The sequence below is a fragment of the Leucopleurus acutus genome, assembly GCF_964270905.1.
Source record: "Leucopleurus acutus genome assembly, chromosome: 7".
In the NCBI taxonomy this organism is placed as follows: Eukaryota; Metazoa; Chordata; class Mammalia; order Artiodactyla; family Delphinidae; genus Leucopleurus; species Leucopleurus acutus.
This window is the reverse complement of record NC_139150.1, coordinates 43,596,491-43,621,612: the sequence shown is the minus strand read 5'-3', so window position 1 is coordinate 43,621,612 and position 25,122 is coordinate 43,596,491. Positions and strand designations below refer to the sequence as shown.

Below are 25,122 nucleotides of genomic sequence, written 5' to 3'. Positions count from 1 at the left end.
CTTGGCATTAATTTTTTTTCTTTTTCGTTATAAAACCTATTTTTATTTTTAAAATCAGAGAAGACAGCGCTTCCCGCGTTTCCTGCCTCCGAGGAAGGAGGTATAAAAGACCCCACTCACGTGCCCAGTCCTTATGCGGTTCTCCCAACTAAGAACCCGTGCCAACCTGAGGAAGCAGAGAGAGGAAGCACGCGGAGTCCAGCCCTCCGCCCAGACCACGGAAACGCCCTGAGGATGTGCTGACCTCTGCCGGGTGGCCAGCGGCGCCTGCAAGAGCAGAGATGGGCGAGGCGGGCGAGGCGGGCGAGGCCATGGGCGGGGCCTAGGGGGGCGGGCCGAGGGGCGTGGCGCGCGGGCGCGCGGGTGGGTGGCCCGAAGCCGCGCGGCGAGGTCTTCCAGCGCCACCGGCGCAGCCCAGCGCAGCGTAAAGCCAGACGAGGAGAGTACCCGCGCGGCCCAGCACCTTCCAGCGTCCTCGGGACCAGGCGCTCGCTGCTGGTAAGTAACTCCCTACCAGGTCCCTGCTCGGCTGCCTGGCTGCAGGGGAGGAAAGGGGAAGGATGGGCTGAAGGGAGGGAGCAGGCTCTTAGCCAGGACCCCGCTGCCTCGAGCCAGGTCAGCTCCGCCGGGGAAGAGGAAGCGTAGCCGGGGCAGGAGAAAGAGGACGCGCGGTGGGAATCGGTTTCGAGCTTGTGCGCCCGGGGCCGGGGATGGTGCAGGGCGCCCTGCCTCGACCCTACTCTTCCGTCTGGTCAGGGGAGCCTGGGGCTAGGACTCTGGTGCCCAGTGTCAGCTGGAAGCCACTTTTTCTGGTCTCTTTCCCCCTGGTCCACGTAGCGAGTTGGAGCTTAGGAATCGGAGTTGGCGGCTGCGGGCTTGGATAGTCTGGGAGCGAACATTACTAATCGTTGTTGTCCCTTCGGGCCAGAGGCTTTAACTTCATTTAATCCTAACTGTAGCTCTGCGGAGAGGCATTTATTACCCCCATTCTACTGATAAAGAAGCCTAAGCCAGGATAATAAGTGACTTACCCTGGGGCCAAGTACTGGAAAAGAGACGCTACTCAAGGGCTCTGAAGCCCTCACGCGTCTCCCCATCTTCCTGTTCCCTCTCTATCCTTCACGCCAAGTCTAGGAAACGCGCGCTGCTGAGTCTGTGATGAAACAGGTGATTCTTCTTAAACTCATTCTACTCCCTTCCTAGGTTTCTTTTTGGTTTTGTGTTGTTAGCACCCAATTTCTGATTTAAATATTTCCAATTTTTGTTTATTAGCTTTTAAGGTGGAAGAAGCTCTCGCTCACAGCTCTTTTCCCCCCTTGCAGCCCTTTCTCTGGACGCCGAGCAAAACACAGGCACCCCTGCCTGCTGCACACTTCTCATCTTTCCCGTTGGATGAGGTCACTTGTACGTCCAGCCTCGGCCTTAGGGCTGCCCGGGTGGAGGTGAGTCTTGTATCACCTGGCATCCTGCACACCCTTGGCTTTGTTATTTCTTTTTAGAGAGAAGGGAGTCTTCATTTTAGAATTAGTAGGACAAGAGGCAAATTGGGAAGATATACAGTGTTCAGAGAAAGCACGGTCTGCATTTGGTGAGGGGTAGGTGAGGCGTGGGGTCAGGGACTTGCGTGCCCCTCTCTTTAAGAGCTGTTCTGAAAGGCAGATTTGTTTTATAAAGGGGAGGAGGAGGGCTGAATGGTTGTTAAAGATCAGTGTAAATTACCTGCTAGGAACCCAGGCAGTTCCAAACAAGCCCCCCCACCCCCACCCGCCATAGGATTTGGTAGCAGATTTCAGTTAGGGCAAGAAGGAAATGCAGGCTCTGTGGCTCTCTGCTGTTGCTTAATCGATTTTTTGCAGGCCTTCAGGATGGTCGTTCTGGGAAGATTTTGAGTTCTCAGAAATGGCTAACTCCTCTATGTTTAAAAACAATATAATATACGGCGAATTTACGTTTACTCAGTTTTATTGATAGATGAAAGAAGTTTTGTTTGTTTGTTTGTTTTCCCCGTTTCATGGTGAGGGTTTAAAGGTTCCTGTCAGCTCCTCTGCCTTTGCTTCAGCCTGGCCTTGGAAAGAGCCTTCTCAGCCTTGGCGCTGAGTATGTACTGGATTCCATTCTTCATTAATTATAGTTCATTCTTGATTAATTATAGGACTGCTTCAAGTCACTAGTTACTTCTTTTCCATTTGCAATTTAGTCACTTAACACTAAGGAAAATGTTTTTCTTGAGAACTATCAACCATCTACAAAATGAAATCAACAAATTTACAGGCACCAAACAAGTAATGTGTGGGGAGAGCTAAATGGACCTTGATTGGTCCCAGATGACCCGCAGAGGACCTGCCAACACCTGGGTGGGTATTGGCCATTTCCTCCCTGTAACTGTGTAGGAATTCTGGTCCAGTGTGACCAGAGCTCCCCCACCCAATAACTGAAAAATCTTTATTAAAAAATATGTAAAAAGGGATTTTAAATATTGGCTCTTCTTTTTTCTTTTTTAAAACACAAGAAATCAAATCAAATTTGGTTCATGCTGCATCATCTGTTTTCAGATCTCTTAGAAACTGCTATACCTGGTGATCACATTCTCAAGTGAATGAAAAATTCTGACCTATGATGTATATATGTTGTACATTTTTCATGAAATGAGGCGGTAGGAAACAAATTAATACTATTGAAAATCATCTCTTCTGAATCTCAGTTTCTCTTTTCTATGAAGTGTACATTAGTGTAGCTGCATTGAGGAAAGCAGTCTTTTTTGGGCCAACCAAGGAATTTTGTTACTGTTTATTCATGGTTCTAGCTCAGGATGTCAGATGCCTTACTCCCTGCCTTAAAAAGGGAGTTCCCAAATGACTAATTTTATAAATCTGGTCTTTCTCCTGGGGCCTGTCTGTACTTTTAACCACAATGGCTTTGACACAGGAGGCATGGTTTCAGGTTGTCATATGTCCTTTTGCCTATCTGTAGCAAACGCATGTATGGTTAGACCAGTTTCTCAACTTTGGTACCTTTGACATTTTTGGCCAGATAATTTCCTGTTGGGATTGTCTTCTGCATTGTAAGATGTGTAGCAGTGTCCTTGGCTTGACTCACTGGATGCCACCAGTCCCCTCCATCTAGGTTTTTTTAAAAAAAATTAATTAATTAATTAGGCTGCGACAGGTCTTAGTTGCGGCACGCGAGCTCTTTGTTGTGGTGCGTGGGCTTCTCTCTAGTTTTGGCGCTCCGGCTCTAGAGCACAGGGGCTTAGTAGTTGTGGCGTGTGGGCTTAGTTGCCCCCGTGGCACATGGGATCTTAGTTCCCCAACCAGGGATCAAACCCGGGTCCTCTGCATTGGAAGGCGGAGTCTTAACCACTGGATCGCCAGGGAAGATCCCCCTCCGTCTAGTTGTAACAACCAAAAATGTCTCCAGACATTGCCAAATGTCCCCTGGGGAACAGAGTCACCAAGTTGAGAAAACATGCACCAATAGTTAAAATGCTCTAGATGTTTATTAACTAAACTGTATACTAAACACAGTTAACTTTAAACTTCTAATGACTAGAGAAGCTATTGGTAAAGTTTAAACATCTGACATTTAAAATATTTTTATAATAAAGATGACTAAACCAGTGTTCTTCGTGAATGGCCATGTGTATTCTGCCAGGTTTTTTCGCCAAAGAAATCTCAAGTGTTTGACGCAGCTGTTAAATTTCTAAAGTTTAAAATGTGGAAGCTAAAAAGGAGTTATACAGCAGTTTTCATTTTTCTCTTTTCAGTGTGCTCATTGTCTTTCAGATTTTTTTAAGGTATGATGGAGTATCAGTGGACCATGGTTATTGATTTGAAAAAATTGACACAATCCCTAATTTTAGAACAACAAACAAAAACTTTTAAGCAAAAATTTTAAAAGAGACTCAGTCTAAATCATGTTCAGAGTAGAATTTAGTTTTAAAAGAAATGTAAAACTTTTTGCCTAACAGCAGTAAATAGGACAACCATGTGTTTCTGTAGTCTGAGATATCCTAATTTTATGAAAGAGAACACTAAGTAATATATGATATTGCTTATCAGAAGAAAAAATGTCCTGCAAGTATAATCCTCTCTTTTTAGACCTTGGGAGGTTGAAAACATTGCCCTGGTTATAAACGATGCATCTTTAGAGAAATCAGACTAATTTGTAAGACTCAGGACTGGCTACATAATTTGTGGGGCCCCTTGTTAAAATATTATGAAGAGGGCTTCCCTGGTGGCGCAGTGGTTGAGAGTCCGCCTGCCGATGCAGGGGACACGGGTTCGTGCCCCGGTCTGGGAAGATCCCACATGCCACGGTGCGGCTAGGCCCGTGAGCCATGGCCGCTGAGCCTGCGCGTCCGGAGCCTGTGCTCCGCAACGGGAGAGGCCACAACAGTGAGAGGCCCGCGTACCGCCAAAAAAAAAAAAAAAAAAAAAAAAAAAAAAAAAATTATGAAGAACTTCAGGGTGGCGACAGACAGCTGAGCGTTAAGCAAAGTTCAGGGTCCTGTGCAACAGCACACAGGAAACTGGCCCTGGGAAAACTCTGTCCGTAGCTCAAAAGAGGATTGTGGTCACAAATGCAAATCCAGAGAAGTGTTCCTGCTGCCGTGAAGCACCCAGAATTTCTGATTCTTGGATTGTCCAAATATTTTCAATCAGGAGTCTATGTGGATTTGATAATCAGTGCGCTAAATTTACTAAGAACTTCCTCCCATGATTACTTTTTCTTTTGCTAAAGAGGGAGCCAGATAGTTTGCAAGGGGCCTGGGCACCTGCACCTGTTTACTCACTGAACAAATATTTACTGAGCACCTGTTGGATGCCAGGCATTGTCAGCTCGGGCTACAGCTGTGAATGGGATAGAGGGTCCCTGCCTTTATGAACCATTTAGTCTAGTGGCTGGTTGTCGGGGGGCTGGCGGCTGACTAGCACGTAGTCACACAGGCAATCACAGTCATAAATGGTACTTGAGAAAAGCACAGATGTCCAGAGAACATTTAACCTGGGGACCTAGACTAGTTTAGGGGAGGGGATTACTCAGGGTAGGTCCACCTAAAAAGAGACATTTAAAATGAGGCCTTAAAAACGAGAAGGAAGTAGTCAGGTGAGTCAGGGTTTAAAGTTCCAGGCTGAAATGGTTGAGACCGAGGAAGGAACGTGGCTTGGGATGAGGCCTCTTGGGTCATTTTTTGGACTTCGGACTTTAATAAAAGGTAGGGGGGGGTGCTTCCCTGGTGGTGCAGTGGTTGAGAGTCCATCTGCTGATGCAGGGGACACGGGTTCGTGCCCTGGTTTGGGAGGATCCCACATGCCGCAGAGTGGCTGGGCCCGTGAGCCGTGGCCGCTGAGCCTGTGCGTCCGGAGCCTGTGCTCCGCAACGGGAGAGGCCACAACAGTGAGAGGCCTGCGTACCGCAAAACAAACAAACAAACAAACAAAAAACAAAAAAAACACTTGAACAACACCGTTTGGAGAGCTTCTAGGTAGCTGCACAGATCAAGGTGCTGAGCAGGGGCAGCCTGCCAGGAGGAGTAGCCAGGAAGCTCGGTGCCCGTCCCCCCATACCTTGCCCTATTTATCTCTTCCTTTTGGGTGTTCCTGAGTTGTGTGCTTTCTAATAAACTGTAGTAGTAAGTAAAGTGTTTTCTGGAATCCTAGCTGTGCTAGCAAATTTTTGAACCTGGGGTTGGGGTGTCATGAGAAACGCTGAATTCACGGAACCCCCAAATTTATAATTTGCCTGGGCACCCCATTTGCAGCTGATGACTGAAGTGCGGGCAGTCTTGTGGGACTGAGCCCTTAATCTCTGGGGTCTGGGCTGACTCCAGCTAGTTTGTGACAGAATTGAACTGAATGGTTGAGTACCCAGTTGGTGTCAGAATTGGTGGGTGTCAGGAGGAAAAACCCCGCATTTGGTGTCAGAAGTGTTGTAAAAACCAGCTCAGCCCCACGTACCTGAAATAGCCTCTTACTACCTTTTCTTCAAATCATTTCCCACCTTTCACCTTACGCTTGATGACTAAAGGCATTAGTGCTCACCTGAGAGCTTATTTTGATGGACATCAAGGCCCCCGGGGTGGCGGTGGGGCTTCTGGAGGGAAAGGGTCTTCCCAGGCTCCCTCCTCAATGCGCAGGTACATGTCCAAGTTCTCAATGTTGACTCTACATTAGGAACACTTGGGAGCTTTTAAAATTCCTGCCACTCAGGTGAAACTCCAGACCAATTCCATCGAATTTCAGGGAGGGGGATCGGTATTCTTGGAAAGCTCCCCGATAGTTCCAACAGCCAAGGTTGAGAGCCACTCCCTCGGCTACCAGACCATTTAAAGCCATTCTGCCCCCTTGAGCTGCAGCCAATTACCTGGAATTTACTGTATTTGCCTACTGTGTATGAACAGTTAGGTTGAGACCATTATGAACAAAATAGATTGGCATCCAAAGCGGGAGGCGAATGACGATTCTATCGGGGTGTTGAAGGAAAGTATGAGACCTTCTATTTATAATTTTGTAAATATTTAAGAAGGAAACCAAGCTGTCTTACCAGTTAAAGTCTGTGTTGCCAGTGGTGCCTTCTGGATCTGCTATCCTGTGCGAGGAGTGTGATCTCCTAAGGAGGAGGCTGGGATTCCTCGCCCAGGTGCGGCCCTCCTCACCTCACCCTTAAGCACATTGTGAAGTGTTGCAATTTGCCAGTGACAGCGTATCATTGAGTTATGTAGTTGTTTTATCAACACAAAGGCTTTAAATTGCAGCATCTCTCAAACGGTGAACTGAGACTTAGCCGTGAGTTGGTTACAGGTGTCCTGAGATTTGATTCTCAGCCACGGGAGCTGAAGTTGAGCATTCGCCTCGTTGGATGTGTGTCAGGGCATGAGAGAGAATTGTAGCTTCAGGTGGTAGATGCTTTACCATCCTTTATAATGCTCTGGGGAGGGAGCGTGACCGTCTTCGCACCACTCAGCATCCCTTGTTCTCTTCCCGGCACCCACCGAAGAGCGGTTGAGTTTACAGGTGTTTGCATCTTTTTTTTAACAAAAGACAAGGTTTCCAGATTTGCTGCCCTTTCCCAGTTTTGCTGTGCCTGTCAGTAGTTGCAGTTACTTTGTAGAGCAGGAACAATCCAAGATAAGTGTGAAATGCTCACAAGGAGAGGGAGAGTGACTGCTTTTCAGAAGAAATTTATGCTACAGAGGCATTTGGAAATAACCATTTGGAAAACGTTTGCATTAGGATGTGAACATGTTGCCAAGAAATATGGTAGATTTGTGAGTTATCAAAACTCTCCCCTTCCCAAAAGAAAAAACTTATTATTTTATTTATTTATTTAAAAAATTAATTAATTTTTATTTTTGGCTGAGTTGGGTCTTTGTTGCTGTGCTGCGCACGGGCTTTCTCTAGTTGTGGCGAGCGGGGCTACTCTTCGTTGTGGTGCGCGGGCTTCTCATTGCGGTGGCTTCTCTTGTTGAGGAGCATGGTCTCTAGGCCCATGGGCTCAGCCGCTGTGGCTCGCAGGGGCTTAGCTGCTCTGCCGCACGTGGGATCTACCCGGACCAGGGCTCGAACCCGTGTCCCCTGCATTGGCAGGCGGATTCTTAACCACCGCGCCACCAGGGAAGCCCTTATTTTTATTTTTACATTTTTGGCCACACCACACAGCATGTGGGATCTTAGTTCCCAGACCAGGGATCGAACCCGTGCCCCCTGCAGTGGAAGCGCAGAGTCTCAACCACTGGACCTCCAGGGAAGTCCCAGAAAAAGCTTTTAAAAACTTGGAAACAGAATTGTCTACCTGTTAAAATGTTTTAGGTGAAGAATATCAGTAAGTTTTGAATCTATTTGTTGAATTTATAAAAATGTGACACCTGAGACTAATTTGCAAGAAGGACTGATTGAAACCAGTTGAATCTCATCAAGGAGCTTTTTATAATTAATCAATAGACAGAAAAGTATCAAGATTTGGGAAGCAGAACTAAGTGTGTTCTGCTGTTTTTCCAGTGTATCCGTGCCATCCCAGATAGCCATTAAAGCAAAATGTTACAGTACACTGAGCTTGGAAGCAGTTATTCAAGTGTTGGATTGCAAAGTAATTGGGGGTTTTCAAAAATAATGAAGCATATTTAATATATTGCTTTCATTACAAATATTAATAAAAATTTGTAGTGAGCGAGAACTTTTGTGCCCTAAGTGATTAAGCTAATAGGTTTTATTTCATCTTGCTCCACCTTTTTGTTTTGTAATGCATATCATTTAAGGTACATATGTACAGTAGTACGTGTAATTTTTAAAGAAATATACATATATTGAAGGTAATTGAAGCTTTTACTCTTAGTGTTTGTAGTAAAAATTTTGCCAGCTTATCATTAAAAACTGTGAGTCAAACTGCTGTCTCTACACACACACACACACACACACACACACACACACACACACACACACACACACACACACACACACACACACACGCTTTCCTTGTAAACTTTAATCGAAAACTGCCTCTTCCCCATGACATGCTCCTGTAGCTCACTCAGTGGAAAATAAAATTGCTATTAGAGTAAAAATAAGGGCTCATACTCTGGAAGGAATTGAATGCTGTGTCTTGTTTCCCTTGAAATGTGTACATTAAACTTCCTTTAAACAAGCCACTTTGAACACTTTAAAAAACAAGCACAAAAAGCCACGGAACTTCAAGAAATCTTGTCGTCAGCCGTTTGCTCTGGGACAGGTAAATGCTTTAAGTCATGTGTGGCTTCCCTTTCTTTCATTCACTAGCCACGTCATTGCTGTTGTCCGTGCACCCAGACAAGCCAGTTTGGGTATTTTTGGCAAGCAGAGATTGGTGGAGGGCTGCAGTTCTCTGGGCAGGTGAAGGTTAGAAAGCCAGTCCAGGTCAGCTGTGTCCTGTCTTGGGGCTCTGACTGCCTCTCCAGCAAAAGGTTGACTTGAGGCAAGGGTGTCAGACATTCCAGCAGGATTCAGCTGACCATGATGTTGCAGTCAAGTAATCACGAATTTTCTGGAATCAGCAGCTGGACCCAGGAATGCTCCCAGGGCACCATCCCAGGCTATTCGACTTGCCAGGCTTATGTGTCCTTTGGATGTAAGCGCAGGACATGCCTCTAGAATATCCCTAATCCATCCACATAGACAGAGCATCCTGATCTCATCTTTGTCCACTCTTTTCTCAAATGCCATGTTAATCAAAGTCATTAGCTTCACCCAGGAAGATCCAGTTCTAACACTCCTGCTAATTAACAAAACCTCTGGTTTGCAGTGAAAATACCTGAAGCACTCGTAGTAGCTGCCACTAGAGTGCAGCTGTCCCAGGAATGTGTTCCTGTTTAGGGCTTTTGACCTCTCTAGCTCCCAGATATAGATGAAAACCACATTTACATCTTACTGGCTCTGCTCAAGTATTTTAAAAGTACACTATAGTCAACCTAACAATATTGCGTTGATTGCCTTTTATCAGAGAACTTGCAAGTTCCCTGAAAAAATAGGCATGGCTATAAAAATACAAGATTTTCAGGACTTCCCTGGCGGTCCAGTGGTTAAGACTCCACGCTCCCAATGCAGGGGAACCCTGGTTGGGGAACTAAGATCCTGCATGCCGCACAGCCCGGCCAAAAAGGGGGAAAAAAAAATACAAGATTTCAAACACATGCACAAATCAAAATGAGTGCCTTTGAACAGCTTGTTTAGCATCCATGAAACCAAGCAGGACCCTGTGGAGCCCTCCCAAGTACAAAGGCTTTCTATGCCCCACCACTTCTTGCCTGTAGGGAAAGGATTTTAGCCTCCTAGACCTTCCCTGAGTTCCAAAGGTCAGATTTAAATAGTTACTACTTAGAGGGGGGAGGGAATGCAGAAACAAAGGAAAGGCAGTCAAGGAACAATTAGTGCAGCCATCAGTCAGGGCCCTGGTTTTTACTGAAGGGATCTCTGATCTCTTTTACGGGAACTAAGGCCCCCCCCACCCAGGTGGAGGGTGGTAACTTCAGGTGCATGGGCCCTAGACTGGTTGGAACCAGAAGGCTCATGATTGAGATTGTTGGAACACCACCCTGTTGCCTCACCACCAACCAATCAGAGGAAGGGCACACACCCTGCAGACCTCCCCCCAACAAAGTTTGCCTAAAAAAAACTGTTTCCCCAAAACCGTCGAGGAGTTAGGGGTTTTTTAAGCATTGGCAGCCCCGGACTCCTTGTCTGGTGCCTTACAATAAAGGCTGCATTTTCTTTCACCATAACCCAGTGTCAGTAGATTGACTTTACTGTGCACAGATGTGTGGACCGAAGTTTGGTTCTGTAACATCCTTAGATGTTTCTGGTTATTTTGAGGATTAGCCTCTGTGCTAAATTGGACCCATTAGAAAAGGGACCAGTGTTTGATGGTAGATGTGATTTTTGGAACGTGGTAAAAGTCAGCCTTACAAGGTAGATTGATCATGATCATACCATTTTGGGGAAGTGGGGTAGGGAGGTTAAAAATAAAGTGTAAGTGTAAGAAAATAATACATCAGATTTCTTGTTTGACTCATATAGAGATTTTTTTTCTTTCTTTTTTTGGTTATGAAATTTGACCTGTATTGAAAGGGGATGGAAGAAAAGAAAAGAAGCGATGTTTGTTGGCCATTAACCACACAGGAATCAGATTTCTCATTTGGGTTTATGCGGCCGGCCCTTCCAATCTCCCCCGGCCCCATTCCCCTCCCCCACCAAATTGAGTTGAGGCAAAGCAGTAGCGTGTAAAAACGCACATTCTGACAGGGTGAAGTTCAGGGTGAACCCTCAGCCTTTACACTCACAGTTGACCCTTAGAAAAGTCACTTGTGCCCCTGGGCCCCAGCTGCTTCGTGAGTTAAAGAGGAGAGGGGCTTGGGACTAGCTGGATTTTTCCCTTATGGTTGTAATCTGCTGCTCTAAAATGTGTTCTTGGTCAAATTTGAGAAATTCTGAATACCATGCCCCTTGTACCTGTCTTTAAATATTCATGGTGAGCATTACCATCTTGAGAGCTATTAGAAGGAAGAAGCCCGGGAGTACAGCATCTTGTCCAACTTTGTTTCTGACCACATTTCTCATAATTTATTGGACCACAGGATCCACCTGACCCCCACAACCTAGTAACTGCCCACCAGAGCTGGTGTTTCTAGCAGGACTAGATGCATTCTCAAGTTTCTTTCAGCTCTACAATGGATGCATTGTTTCCAAAATAGCTTTTTACTGTATTGACCAAGCCTATAATTTCCCGCAGAAGGCTCAGCAAATAACTTTTGTGTGAACTCTTTGAGATCAGGGAGATGCATTATTTGTGATTGTATTTTCCCCCTAGAACCTGTATGATAGGTTTTGTTTAATAGCTTTTTGTACAACACACTGTTTTGTATAATAGCTGCTTGTGTGGAATTAAGTGCATTCAGGTATTTGTCAATAAAATTGAGATACAGTTTCTTATTTGGGGGGGGGTGTCTGAAAAAAGTTACCCTTAGATATGAATTAAAGATTTGAACAATGTCCAGTTGACGAAATATAAACAATAATAATGAATAAATTGCTAATGTTCATTGAACGCTCATTATGTATCAAGTATAGTGTAAGTACATTACAGGTTGGCTCACTTATTCTGTATAAAAACTAATGTATGGGGCTTCCCTCCTGGCGCAGTGGTTGAGAGTCCGCCTGCCGATGCAGGGAACACGGGTTCGTGTCCCGGTCCGGGAAGATCCCACGTGCCGCGGAGCGGCTGGGCCCGTGAGTCATGGCCGCTGAGCCTGCGCGTCCGGAGCCTGTGCTCCGCAACGGGAGAGGCCACAGCAGTGAGAGGCCCGCGTACCGCAAAAAAAAAAAAAAAAAAAAAAAAAAAACCAAAAAAACCCTCATGTATGTATGATCCTTAACCCAATTAAATTGCTTAAAATTATTATTATTGTTATTTTTAACATCTTTATTGGAGTATAATTGCTTTACAATGGTGTGTTAGTTTCTGCTGTATAACAAAGTGAATCAGCTATACATATATCCCCATATCCCCTCCCCCTTGTGCCTCCCTCCCACCCTCCCTATCCCACCCCCCCATCCCACCCCTCTAGGTGGTCACAAAGCACCGAGCTGATCTCCCTGTGCTATGAGGCTGCTTCCGACTAGCTATCTCTTTTACATTTGGGAGTCTATATATGTCCATGCCACTCTCTCACTTCGTCCCAGCTTAGCCTCCCCCCACCCGACCCCGTGTCTTCAAGTCCATTCTCTACATCTGCGTCTTTATTCCTGTCCTGCCCCTAGGTTCATCAGAACCATTTTTTTTAGATTCCATATATATGCATTAGCATACGGTATTTGTTTTTCTCATTCTGACTTACTTCACTCTGTTTGACAGACTCTAGGTCCATTCACCTCACTACAAATAACTCAGTTTCGTTTCTTTTTATGGCTGAGTAATATTCCATTGTATATATGTGCCACATCATCTTTATCCATTCATCTGTCAGTGGACACTTAGGTTGCTTCCATGTCCTGGCTATTGTAAATAGAGCTGCAGTGAACATTGTGGTACATGACTCTTTTTGAATTATGCTTTTTGCAGGGTATATGCCCGGTAGCGGGATTGCTGGGTCGAATGGTAGTTCTATTTTTACTTTTTTTTTTTTTTTTTTTTTTTTTTTTTTGCGATACGAGGGCCTCTCCCGTTGCGGAGCACAGGCTCTGGACGGGCAGGCTCAGCGGCCATGGCTCATGGGCCGAGCCTCTCTGCAGCATGTGGGATCTTCCCGGACCGGAGCACGAACCTGTGTCCCCTGCATCAGCAGGCAGACTCTCAACCACTGCGCCACCAGGGAAGCCCTATTTTTACTTTTTTAAGCAACCTCCATAGTGTTCTCCATAGTGGCTATATCAATTTACATTCCCACCAACACTGCAAGAGGGTTCCCTTTTCTCCACACCCTCTGCAGCATTTATTGTTTGTAGATTTTTTTTTTTTTTTTTTTTTTTTTTGTACGCGGGCCTCTCACCGTTGTGGCCTCTCCCGTTGCGGAGCACAGGCTCCGGATGTGTGCAGGCTCAACGGCCATGGCTCATGGGCCCAGCCGCTCTGCGGCATGTGGGATCTTCCCGGACCGGGGCATGAACCCGTGTCCCCTGCAACGTCAGGCGGACTCTCAACCACTGCGCCACCAGAGAAGCCCTCATCAGTGTCTTATAGTTTTCTGCATACAGGTCTTTTGACTCCTTAGGTAGGTTTATTCCTAGGTATTTTACTCTTTTTGTTGCAATGGTAAATGGGAATGTTTCCTTAATTTCTGTTTCAGATTTTTCATTAGTGTATAGGAATGCAAGAGATTTCTGTGCCTTAATTTTGTATCCTGCTACTTTCCCAAATTCATTGATTAGCTCTAGTAGTTTTCTGGTAGCATCTTTAGGGTTCTCTATGTATGGTATCATGTCATCTGCAGACAGTGACAGCTTTACTTCTTCTTTTCCGATTTGGATTCCTTTTATTTTCCTTTTTTCTCTGATTGCTGTGGCTAAAACTTGCAAAACTATGTTGAATAATATTGGTGAGAGTGGGCAACCTTGTCTTGTTCCTGATCTTAGAGGATATGGTTTCAGTTTTTCACCATTGAGAACAATGTTGGCTGTGTGTTTGTCGTATATGGCCTTTATTATGTTGAGATGAGTTCCCTCTATGCCTATTTTCTGTAGGGTTTTTATCATAACTGGGTGTTGAATTTTGTCGAAAGCTTTTTCTGCATCTGTTGAGATGATCATATGGTTTTTATTCTTCAGTCTCTTAATGTGGTGTATCACATTGATTGATTTGCGTATATTGAAGAATCCTTAAATTCCTGGGATAAACCCCACTTGATCATGGTGTATGATCCTTTTAATGCGCAGTTGGGTTCTGTTTGCTAGTATTTTCTTGACGAATTGTGCATCTATGTTCATCAGTGATATTGGCCTGTAGTTTTCTTTCTTTGTGACATCTTTATCTGGTTTTGGTATCATGGTGATGGTGGCCTCGTAGAATGAGTTTGGGAGTGTTTTCCCTCTGCTATATTTTGTAAGAGTTTGAGAAGGATAGGTGTTAGCTCTTCGCTAAATGTTTGATAGAATTTGCCTGTGAAGCCATCTGGTCCTGGGCTTTTGTTTGTTGGAAGATTTTTAATCACAGTTTCAATTTCAGTGAGTGTGATTGATTGGTCTGTTTACATTTTCTATTTCTTCTTGCTTCAGTCTCGGAAGGTTGTGCTTTTCTAAGAATTTGTCCATTTCTTCCAGGTTGTCTGTTTTATTGGCATATAGTTGCTTGTAGTAATCTCTGCTGTGTCAGTTGTTACTTCTCCTTTTTCATTTCTAATTCTATTGATTTGAGTCTTCTTTTTATTTCTTGATGAGTCTGGGTAATGGTGTATCAATTTTGTTTATCTTTTCAAAGAACCAGCTTTTGTTTTGTTGGTCTTTGCTATTGTTTCCTTCATTTCTTTTTCATTTATATCTGATCTGATCTTTATGATTCCTTTCCTCCTGCTAACTTTGGGGTTTTTTTGTTCTTCTTTCTCTAATTGCTTTAGGTGTAATGTTAGGTTGTTTATTTGGGATATTTTGTTTCTTAAGGTAGGATTGTATTGCTATAAAGTTCCCTCTTAGAACTGCTTTTGCTGCATCCCATAGGTTTTGGGTCGTTGCGTTTTCATTGTCATTTGTTTCTAGGTATTTTTTGGTTTCCTCTTTGATTTCTTCAGTGATCTCTTGGTTATGAAGTAGTCTATTGTTTAGCCTCCATGTGTTTGTATTGTTTACCGATATTTTCCTGTAATTGATATCTAGTCTCATAGAATTGTGGTTAGAAAAGATAGTTGATATGTTTTCAATTTTCTTAAATTTGCCAAGGCTTGATTTGTGACCTGAGATATGATCTATCCTGGAGGATGTTCCATGAGCACTTGAGAAGAAAGTGAATTCAGTTGTTTTTGGATAGAATGTCCTATAAAGATCAATTAAGTCCATCTTGTTTAATGTATCATTTAAAGCTTGTGTTTCCTTATTTATTTTCATTTTGGATCATCTGTCCATTGGTGAAAGTGGGGTGTTAAAATCCCCTACTATGATTGTGTTCCTGTCAGTTTTGCCTTTTATGGCTGTTAGCATTTGCCTTATGTATTGAGGTGCTCCTATGTTGGGTGCATAAATATTTACAATTGTTATATCTTCTTCTTGGATTGGTCCCTTGATCATTATGTAGTATCCTTCTTTGTCTCTTGTAAGAGTCTTTATTTTAAAGTTTATTTTGTCTGATATGAGGATTGCTACTCCAGCTTTCTTTCGATTTCCATTTGCATGAAATGTCTTTTTCCATCCCCTCACTTTCAGTCTGTATGTGTCCCTAGGTCTGAAGTGGGTCTCTTGTAGACAGCATATATATGGGTCTTGTTTTTGTATCCATTCAGCCAGTCTGTGTCTTTTGGTTGGAGCATTTAATCCATTTACATTTAAGGTAATTATCGATATGTATGTTCCTATTACCATTTTCTTAATTGTTTTGCGTTTGTTATTGTAGGTGTTTTCCTTTTTTTGTGTTTCCTGTCTAGAGAAGTTCTTTTAGCATTTGTTGTAAAGCTGGTTTGGTGGTGCTGAATTCTCTTAGCTTTTGCTTGTCTGTAAAGGTTTTAATTTCTCTGTCAAATCTGAATGAGGTCCTTACTGGGTAGAGTAATCTTGGTTGTAGGTTTTTCCCTTTCATCACTTTAAGTATGTCCTGCCACTTCCTTCTGGCTTGCAGAGTTTCTGCGGAAAGATCAGCTGTTAACCTTATGGGGATTCCCTTATATGCTATTTGTTGTTTTCCCTTGCTGCTTTTAATATTTTTTCTTTGTCTATAATTTTTGATAGTTTGATTAATATGTGTATTGCCGTGTTTCTCCTTAGATTATCCTATATAGGACTCTCTGTGCTCCCTGGAGTTTATTAACTATTTCCTTTCCCATATTAAGGAAGTTTTCAACTATAATCTCTTCAAATATTTTCTCAGTCCCTTTCTTTTTCTCTTCTTTTTCTGGGACCCATATAATTCAAATGTTGTTGTGTTTGATGTTGTCCCAGAGGTCTCTGAGACTGTTCTCCATTCTTTTCATTCTTTTTTCTTTATTCTGCTCTGCAGTAGTTATTTCCACTATTTTATCTTCCAGGTCACTTATCCATTCTTCTGCCTCAGTTACTCTGCTATTGATTCCTTCTAGAAAATTTTAAGTTTCACTTATTGTGTTGTTCATCATTGTTTGTATACTCTTTAGTTCTTCTAGGTCCTTGTTAAACATTTGTTGTATTTTCTCCATTCTGTTTCCAAGATTTTGGATCATCTTTACTAGCATTACTCTGAATTCTTTTTCAGGTAGACTGCCTATTTCCTCTTCATTTGTTTGGTTTGGTGGGTTTTTACCTAGCTCCTTCATGTGCTGTGTGTTTCTCTGTCTTCTCATTTTGCTTTACTTACTGTGTTTGGGGCCTCCTTTTTGCAGGCTGCAGGTTCATAGTTCTCGTTGTTTTTGATGTCTGTCCCCAGTGGGTAAGGTTGGTTCAGTGGCTTGTGTAGGCTTCCTGGTGGAGGGGACTGGTGCCTGTGTTCTGGTGGATGAGGCTGGATCTTGTCTTTCTGGTGGGCAGGACCGCGTCTGGTGGTGTGTTTTGGGGTGTCTGTGACCTTATTATGATTTTAGGCAGCCTCTCTGCTAATGGGTGGGGTTGTCTTCCTGCTACTTGTTTGACATGGGGTGTTCTGCACTGTAGCTTGCTGTTCATTGAGTGGAGCTGGGTCTTGGCATTGAGATGGAGATCTCTGGGAGAGCTTTGGCTGTTTGATATTATGTGGAGCTGGGAGATCTCTGGTGGATTAGTGACCTGAACTCTTCTCTTCTACCTCAGAGGCGCAGGCCTGACATCCGGCCAGAGCACCAAAGCCCTTTCAGCCACACGGCTGAGAAGAAAAGGGAGAAAAAAAGAAAGATAGAAAGAAAAATAAAATAAAATAATTAAAGTAGATAATAATTATTAAAAATAAAAAAATTAAAATGCAATAAAAAAAGAAAAAAGAGAAAACACATCCACCAATGATAACAAGCACTAAAAAGTATACTAAAAAAAATAAAAAATGGACAGAACCCTAGGACAAATGGTAAAAGCAAAGCTATACAGACAAAGTCACACACAGAAGCATACACATACACACTCACAAAAAGAGAAAAAGTGGAAAAAAAAAAATATCGTTGCTCCCAAAGTCCACCTACTCAATTTGGGATGATTCCTTATCTATTCAGGTATTCCACAGATGCAGGGTACAAGTTGACTGTGGAGATTTAATCCGCTGCTCCTGAGGCTGCTGGGAGAAATTTCCCTTTCTCCTCTTTGTTCGCACAGCTCCTGGGGTTCAGCTTTGGATTTGGACCCGCCTCTGCATGTAGGACGCCCTCTGGAGTCTGTTCTTCACCCAGACAGGATGGAGTTAAAGGCGCGGCTGATTATGGGGCTCTGGCTCACTCAGGCCCGGGGGAGGGAGGGGTACAGTGGCAGCAGAGGCTGGCGTGACGTTGCACCAGCCTGAGACACACTGTGTGTTCTCCCGGGGAAGTTGTCCCTGGATAACGGGACCCTGGCAGTGGCGGGCTGCACGGGCTCCTGGGAGGGGTGATGTGGATAGTAACCTGGGCTTGCACACAGGGTTCCTGGTGGTTGCAGCAGCAGCCTTAGCGTCTCCTGCCTATCTCTGTGGTCTGCGCTGATAGCCGGGGCTCATGCCTGTCTCTGGAGCTTGTTTAGGCGGTGCTCTGAATCCCCTCTCCTCGCGCACCCGAAACAATGCTCTCTTGCCTCTTAGGCAGTTACAGACGTTTTCCCAGACTCCCTCCCGGTTAGCTGTGGCGCACTAGCCCCCTTCAGGCTGTGTTCACGCGGCCAACCCCAGTCCTCTCCCTGCGATTCGACCTCCGAAGCCCAAGCCTCAACTCCCAGCCCCCGCCCGCCCGGGCTGGTGAGTGCTGGTCAGCACCGATCCTCTGTGTGGGAAACTCTCTGCTTTGCCCTCTGTGTCCCTGTTGCTGCGCTCTCCTCCGTGGCTGCGAAGCTCCCCCCCTGCCCCCCACCCCCACCCCGTCTCTGCCAGTGAAGGGATCTTCCTAGTGTGTGGAAACTTTTCCTCCTTCACAGCTCCCTCCCCCTGGTGCAGGTCCCGTCCCTATTCTTTTGTCTCTGTTTGTTCTTTTTTCTTTTGCCCTACGCAGGTACACAGGTACGTGGGGAGTTACTTGCCTTTTGGGAGGTCTGAGCTCTTCAGCCAGCGTTCAGTAGGTGTTCTGTAGGAGTTGTTCCACATGTAGATGTATTTCTGATATATTTGTGGGGAGGAAGGTGGTCTCCACGTCTTACTCCTCCACCGTCTTGAAGGTCTCCAAATTGTTATTATTTTAACCAGCAAAGAAGCTGAAACTTGGAGAGGTTAAGGCCTTATGAAAGCATGAGTTGGTGGATGATGGTGTCCAGTTTTTGAACTGGGTAGTCTGGCTTTAGAGTTGAAATCATTGCTACCAGACTCTCCTTCCTCTCACATGTAAACATACTGGAGAAAATATTGAGCCACTAGTAATCAAAGAAATACAAAATGAAACTTTTCTGATGTATCATTTTACAGTTGTAATAGGTCAATAATAATTACACACTATATGAATAGGTAACACATAGTTAAGATAATTATAGAGTAAATGTACAGAAAATGATACTGAGATATTAGGGTACTCAGATATTTACTCAGTATAAGTAAGTACTATAGTCCATTTGAAAGGCAGTCAAGAGGCATAGAAATTTATAGATTTTGATCCAAGAGTCCTCCTGGAATTCCAAGGAAAAGCAAAGATACGAGTTTATTCAAACATGTCCATACCTCATGTTTATATCAGTATAATTTGGAAATACCCTTTACTATCCAGCCACAAGGCACACACTAATTGGGGCAGAAACAATGAAGACATTTTGATATCCATTTAAATGAAAAAAGCAGAATAGAAAACTGAATCCCAGCTGCTATCACATCTGAGTCCAAATGTAAAACAGTCGTGCCCCTGGATAGGCATCAGAAAGGAACATGTAAATGACGTGTAGCTTGACTGAGACTGTAAACAGCTTTTTGTTTGTTCAGAAATTATTGTTACCGTCATGCTTTGCAAACCTGTCAGTGTTTAACTGGAGCTTATGTTGGAGCACTGGGGCCATTTTATCTCAGTTTACAATTAAAAACAATTCCTGAAGTGAAAATTAAAAATTCAAGTATTACAAAAGTGAATAAATACCTCTCTCCCCCGCCTCCCCAGACTAAAAGATGATCACTAAATGGTTTTGGATATATGCCTCTCATATTTTTCCAGTGCACATTTATGATATGTTTGGAGGCTTGTTTTTTTAATGGGTTTATTTTGTACAGACTAAAGTGCAACTCATCTCTGAATGCCAGTTCATGTCAAAAACTGTTTTCTGTGTTATTACGTAGAGAATACCTTCATTCTTGACTTCTGCAATAATTTCAAATTCAACAACTGCGCTTAAATGTAATTTAGATAAAAGGATAGATAAAGGTTGCCCCTCAAGTTTATGAAGCTTCGTAGAGCGAGCGTTCACAGCTCCGCTCACAAATGGGTATCTGAGGGTTGAAGATGTTGTTCTGATGTATCTTTGGTCTGAAGCCTTCAGGAGGAGAGTTTGTCATAGTTACACCCGAGGGAAGAATTGGAAGGTTCTGGGGCTCCTTGTAAGGTTAGGAGGTAGGGTGAGGTATAATTTGAAGCTTTTAATAACTAGATCCAGTGTTGTTCTTGGCTGGAAAGTGAGACTGTTCTGCTCCCTCTTCTCTCTCCCCAGAGTCAGTTGTGGGTTGAGCCCCACCTCACCTCTTTCCTGCTGGTGACCTAGAGTAGATAAATAGCAGATGCTCATCAGAGCAGCTAAAGTCTCAGTTTCTTTAACTGTTAAAGAGAAAATGTATGTAAAAAGAACTTGCTAACTCTTAACATTAAAACTTTCCTTAATTCTGCAGTAACTTCAATTGTCAGAGCACCATCAATTTAATATCAGTTTTCAAGGACATTATAAAAAAGAAACCACCATAGTAATGAACACATAGTGTATATAAGTGCATCAAATGCCTATCAGTTTCAAAACTATCAGTGTGAGAAAAAATAAGTTCTCAGACTTGTGGAAATACAGTCCGATTAAGATTTTGTCTTGCATTGGGACTTCCCTATCATCCTCTGCTCTCTTGACTCTCAGCTCAGTCAGTGCTCAGCCTTCCCATCCCTCATCCCTGTCCGTCATACATCTTCTGAGGAACAGCAAAGTGCTTTATCACTCAAAAGTAGGGGTCCCCTAACCGAACTCATCTGCTCTTGTGAGTAGGTGAGGAGACTGAAGTGCAGAAAGGTTAAGAAAGGTAGGTCAATCCTGAAGACAGGATGAGAGCCACCCAGCATGAGGCCAGTCGTTTGGGGTTTCTTTATAGATATTCATTCTGTAAGACCCAACACAGAGTGCTTTGAATTCATGTTACACTTATTGACAGACTATAATTTGGAGCATTTAAGTACTGTACTTTAGTTTCTTTATCTGGAAAAGACTGAGTTAGAAGGCACATTTAACAAAAAGTATCCAAGATACCGCCCTACCTTTTTTGGGTGGAAGGGAGTGGATTTTGCAATATTTAGGCTTGTTTTTTTCATTCTTTGGGTCATTACTGGTTGAATAAGCCTATGCAAGGCCTAGGGAGCAGTGTGAATAGAGGGGGTAGGAAAGAAGGCTGAGGCTGGACCCTGATTACTAGGAGCTGAACAAGCATGTGCCTGGATTAGTTCAGAGATGGGGTTATGTGGAATTAAGTGAGCGGTGATGGTGGTAACCCTTGTTTATTGGGGAACTGATGCATACTAATCACTGTTAGGTGCTTTATAGGTTTTTAAAAAAATCATCACCAACCAAATAAAGAGGGTATTATGAGCTTCATTTTTAAAAATTTATTTTATTTATTTTTATTTTTGGCTGTGTTGTGTCTTCTTTGCTGCGCGCGGGCTTTCTTCTAGTTGCGGTGTGCAGGCTTCTCATTGCGGTGGCTTCTTTTGTTGCAGAGCACGGGCTCTAGGCATTCGGGCTTCAGTAGTTGCGTCACACGGGCTCAGTAGTTGTGGTTCGTGGGCTATAGAGCACAGGCTCAGTAGTTGTGGTGCACGGGCTTAGTTGCTCCGCAGCATGTGGGATCTTCCTGGACCAGGGCTCGAACCCGTGTCCCCTGCATTGGCAGGTGGATTCTTAACCACTGAGCCACCAGGGAAGCCCAAGCTTCATTTTTCAGATGAAGAAACTAAGGCTCAGAGAGGTTAGGTAGCTTGCTGAAGCCAGTCATCAGGGCGTCGCATAGTTAAGATTTATACTTGCTTGTGTTTGACTTCACACTGCTGTTTTGCTCTGTGGCTTCTGACAGTGAATGATGTTGGATTTCAGTTAAGGGGGCAGTCGTTGTGGTTCAGAAAAGGGACCAAGTGCAAGAGGTTGAGCTGGTTTTAACCTGTTGAAGAAATGGGGCAAAGAGAGCACTTCTCATTCTTGCTAATAGTTAGCTGTATATTCTTCTGTATGGATTGAGACTGTTTGCTCTGACAATTACATTTAGCAAGCCAAAAATCCAGACAGGTGGTATGACCTGGAAATTCTTCTAAAAGCAAGAGGGAATCTAGTATTTTATAACTAGAATTTTTGGAACCTAGGAAGCATTTAAACCGTAGAGTATTTAAAATTGGGATTGTTCAACAAAATCTGGGACCTATGGGCTTCATGAGGAGTGGGTGGGACAGAAACCTGGGCCACTATTAAGATGTCTCTGCTTAAGAATTGTTCTTGCTGGCTGGCCTTGCCAACCGTGTGCACTCTGAGTGCCGGCTTTCTCATCTTTAACATTAAGAGTGAGCAAAATGAACCTTAAAGTACCTTTGAAATCTAAAATTTGTTTCCAAAAAACTGTGGTGCTCTATTCAGTATTATAAACTACCTAGTATTCAATTTTTAAAAAAAAGGAAAGAAAGAAAGAATAAAGTTTATTACTCTTCAGTCTGCAATTTTGAAAGTGAACAATGAGATCTTTTATACTTATTTTGGTGTGTAGTAGTAATAAGGTTGAAGATTTCTTCAAAAAACAAACTGTGTGTGTGTGTGCGCGCACGTGCGCTCGTGCGCATAAATAGATGTATTTCTGTTCAGATCTATCAAGGTCAGCCTCTGTGAATAAACTTACTGCCTTATAGGACAGGCTTTTCCCATTTCAGAGTTTGTTTAGCCGATACTCCTACTTTAAGGAAACTGGGATAACACTACAGCCGTAAGAAACACACTGGTTTTTGAGAGGGAGCCAGACAGATGATCTTTGTTCTTTATCTCCAAATTTTCATGGCATGAAACTTGAAAAGGTCTGTCTTTGTGTGTTCAGGCAACCTGCGTCAGTCCTGCCTGTACTCCTGATAAATTTCTCTTAAGTTAAAAAGCCTCTTCTAAGTAACATTTTTGCCTAAATGTACTCACCTACTCTAAAGGTGTCAAGGTACATGTAAGCCAGCAGCATCTTTTTAAAAATCATAATGGTTTAAAAAAAATAACCCTCAAGTTTAAAACTGTATCACTGATGGAGTCGGGGAAAATTCAGTGACACTAAGTATATTCAGTGTTGCGTACCCGTCTGCACTGTCCATTTCCAGACCTTTTCATCATCCCAGACAGAAACTCTGTACTCATTAAGCAATAGCTTCTCCTTTCCTCCTTGCAGTGCCCCTGGTGACCTCTATTTCACTTTACATCTCTGTGAATTTAATTACTCTAGGTACCTCCCTCCTGTAAGTGGAATAATACGGTATTTGTGTTTTTGTGACCGGCTTACTCACTTAATGTAGATGAATGTAGCATGTGTCAGAATTTCATTCCTTTGGAAGGCTGAAGAATATTCCATTGTGTGTGTGTGTGTATATATACACACACACACACCATTTTATCATTTGCTTTTCCTAATTACTAATATAATGCATTAATTCTGATATTTTAGTACAGTCATGGGCATTCTTTTGGCTTTTAAGGGAACGGGTACAACTTGTATGGGTAAACCCAAATAGTGAGTTACAGGGGACACATAATTGTAGAATCCTGTTTGAATTGACCAGCCTCATCCACCTGCATTTATTTCCTCATGAGCTGGAGCCAGTGTTTTCAAGCCCTGCTGCTGCTTCAGCCACGGGCCCCTCTCTGGTGGCCAGAGGACACAGACAGCTCAACATAGTGGGAAGGAGAGGCCCTCAGCTCGTTTATTCTGATGCATTGTGTCTGGTCCTGCTGGTGCCCTTATCCCCTCCCCGACTTGTCTTTTTTGACTCCATGAATATATATGTCTAGGTTCCTGGAAAAAGGACTTAGGCCAGTTATTAAGTCTTCTTTCACCCTTTCAAGCTATCATTGAGTATTTAAAGAGAGATCCAGATGAAGAGCACTGGTCTTTATTCTCAGACATTCAGAGTGAGAGAGAGAGAGAGAGAGAGAGAGGGAGAGAGAGAGAGAGTGTGTGTGTGTGTGCGCGCGCGCACTTAAGGGGTGTATAAGGAAAAGAAGGCATTCAGAGAACAAACAAGTCTACTCTCTGGTCACTGTGTACTTATTGTTTGCCTTACATTTGCAAAGGAAATTTCCAGAACAGTGTTTTGGTTCTTCTCAAGTTTCCTTCTTTCAGGGAATGGTTTGAGCATTTTCAGTATTACTGAGCAAAGCTCATTTGATAGATGAAGAGCCATCCTAGGGGAGCACAGAGCTGGCCCTGAAGAGAGGCCGCCACCACCACTGCTTCTGTGCAGGACTTTTCTACAGCCTTCTGAGCTGCTTCTCAGAAGGGCTTTTTATTATGAGTGAGAATTGTAGTCATTTGGGGCATGTATGTGTCCCCTGTTTATCATCACTCTTTTGATTTCTTTACTGAAATCTTGACTTAGTTTCCACAGATGTACTTTAAAATGTATTCATTGTTGTGGTGCCCTGTAACTGAGAAAACAAACCTGTGTCATAATAGAACATAAAGGAGGTCTCTAGGTTATGGAACATGAGTGGGAAACAGCTGTTATCTCTTGTTCACCTTCCTTTTCTTTTTTCTCTTTTTAATTTATTTTTTTATACAGCAGGTTCTTATTAGTCATCACATTTATACACATCAGTGTATACATGTCAATCCCAATCTCCCAATTCATCCCCCCACCCCCCACCCCCCACCGCTGTCCCCCCTTGGTGTCCATACATTTGTTCTCTACATCTGTGTCTCAGTTTCTACCCTGCAAACCGGTTCATCTGTACCATTTTTCTAGGTTCCACATATATGCGTTAATATATGATATTTGTTGTTCTCTTTCTGACTTACTTCACTGTGTATGACAGTCTCCAGATCCATCCACATCTCTACAAATGACCCAATTTTGTTCCTTTTTATGGCTGAGTAATATTCCTTTGTATATATGCACCACATCGTCTTAATCCATTCGTCTGTCGATGGGCATGTAGGTTGCCTCCATGACCTGGCTGTTGTAAATAGTGCTGCAATGAACATTGGGGTTCATATGTCTTTTTGAATTATGGTTTTCTCTGGGTATATGCCCAGTAGTGAGATTGCTGGGTCATATGGTAATTCTATTTTTAGTTTTTTAAGGAACCTCCGTACTGTTCTCCATAGTGGCTGTATCAATTTACATTCCCACCAACAGTGCAAGAGGGTTCCCTTTTCTCCACACCCTCTGCAGCATTTGTTGTTTGTAGATTTTCTGATGATGCCCATTTTAACTGGTGTGAGGTGATACCTCACTGTAGTTTTGATTTGCATTTCTCTAATAATTAGTGATGTTGAGCAGTTTTTCATGTGCTTCTTGGCCATCTGTTTGTCTTCTTTGGAGAAATGTCTATTCAGGTCTTCTGCCCATTTTTGGATTGGGTTGTTTGTTTTTTTTATTATTGAGCTGCATGAGCTGTTTATATATTTTGGAGATTAATCCTTTGTCCATTGATTCGTTTGCAAATATTTTCTCCC

At 43.4% G+C, this 25,122-nt stretch overlaps 1 protein-coding gene across 1 annotated transcript in view; it reads left to right on the top strand.

The window, feature by feature from the left end:
• Positions 1-390: 390 nt before the first annotated feature.
• GCNT1 (glucosaminyl (N-acetyl) transferase 1) overlaps positions 391-25,122 on the top strand; it is a gene marked incomplete at its 3' end in the record, with an annotated part of 55,882 nt that continues 31,150 nt past the window's right edge. Inside the window, 2 exon segments of the mRNA XM_082843251.1 lie at positions 391-498; positions 1,323-1,442.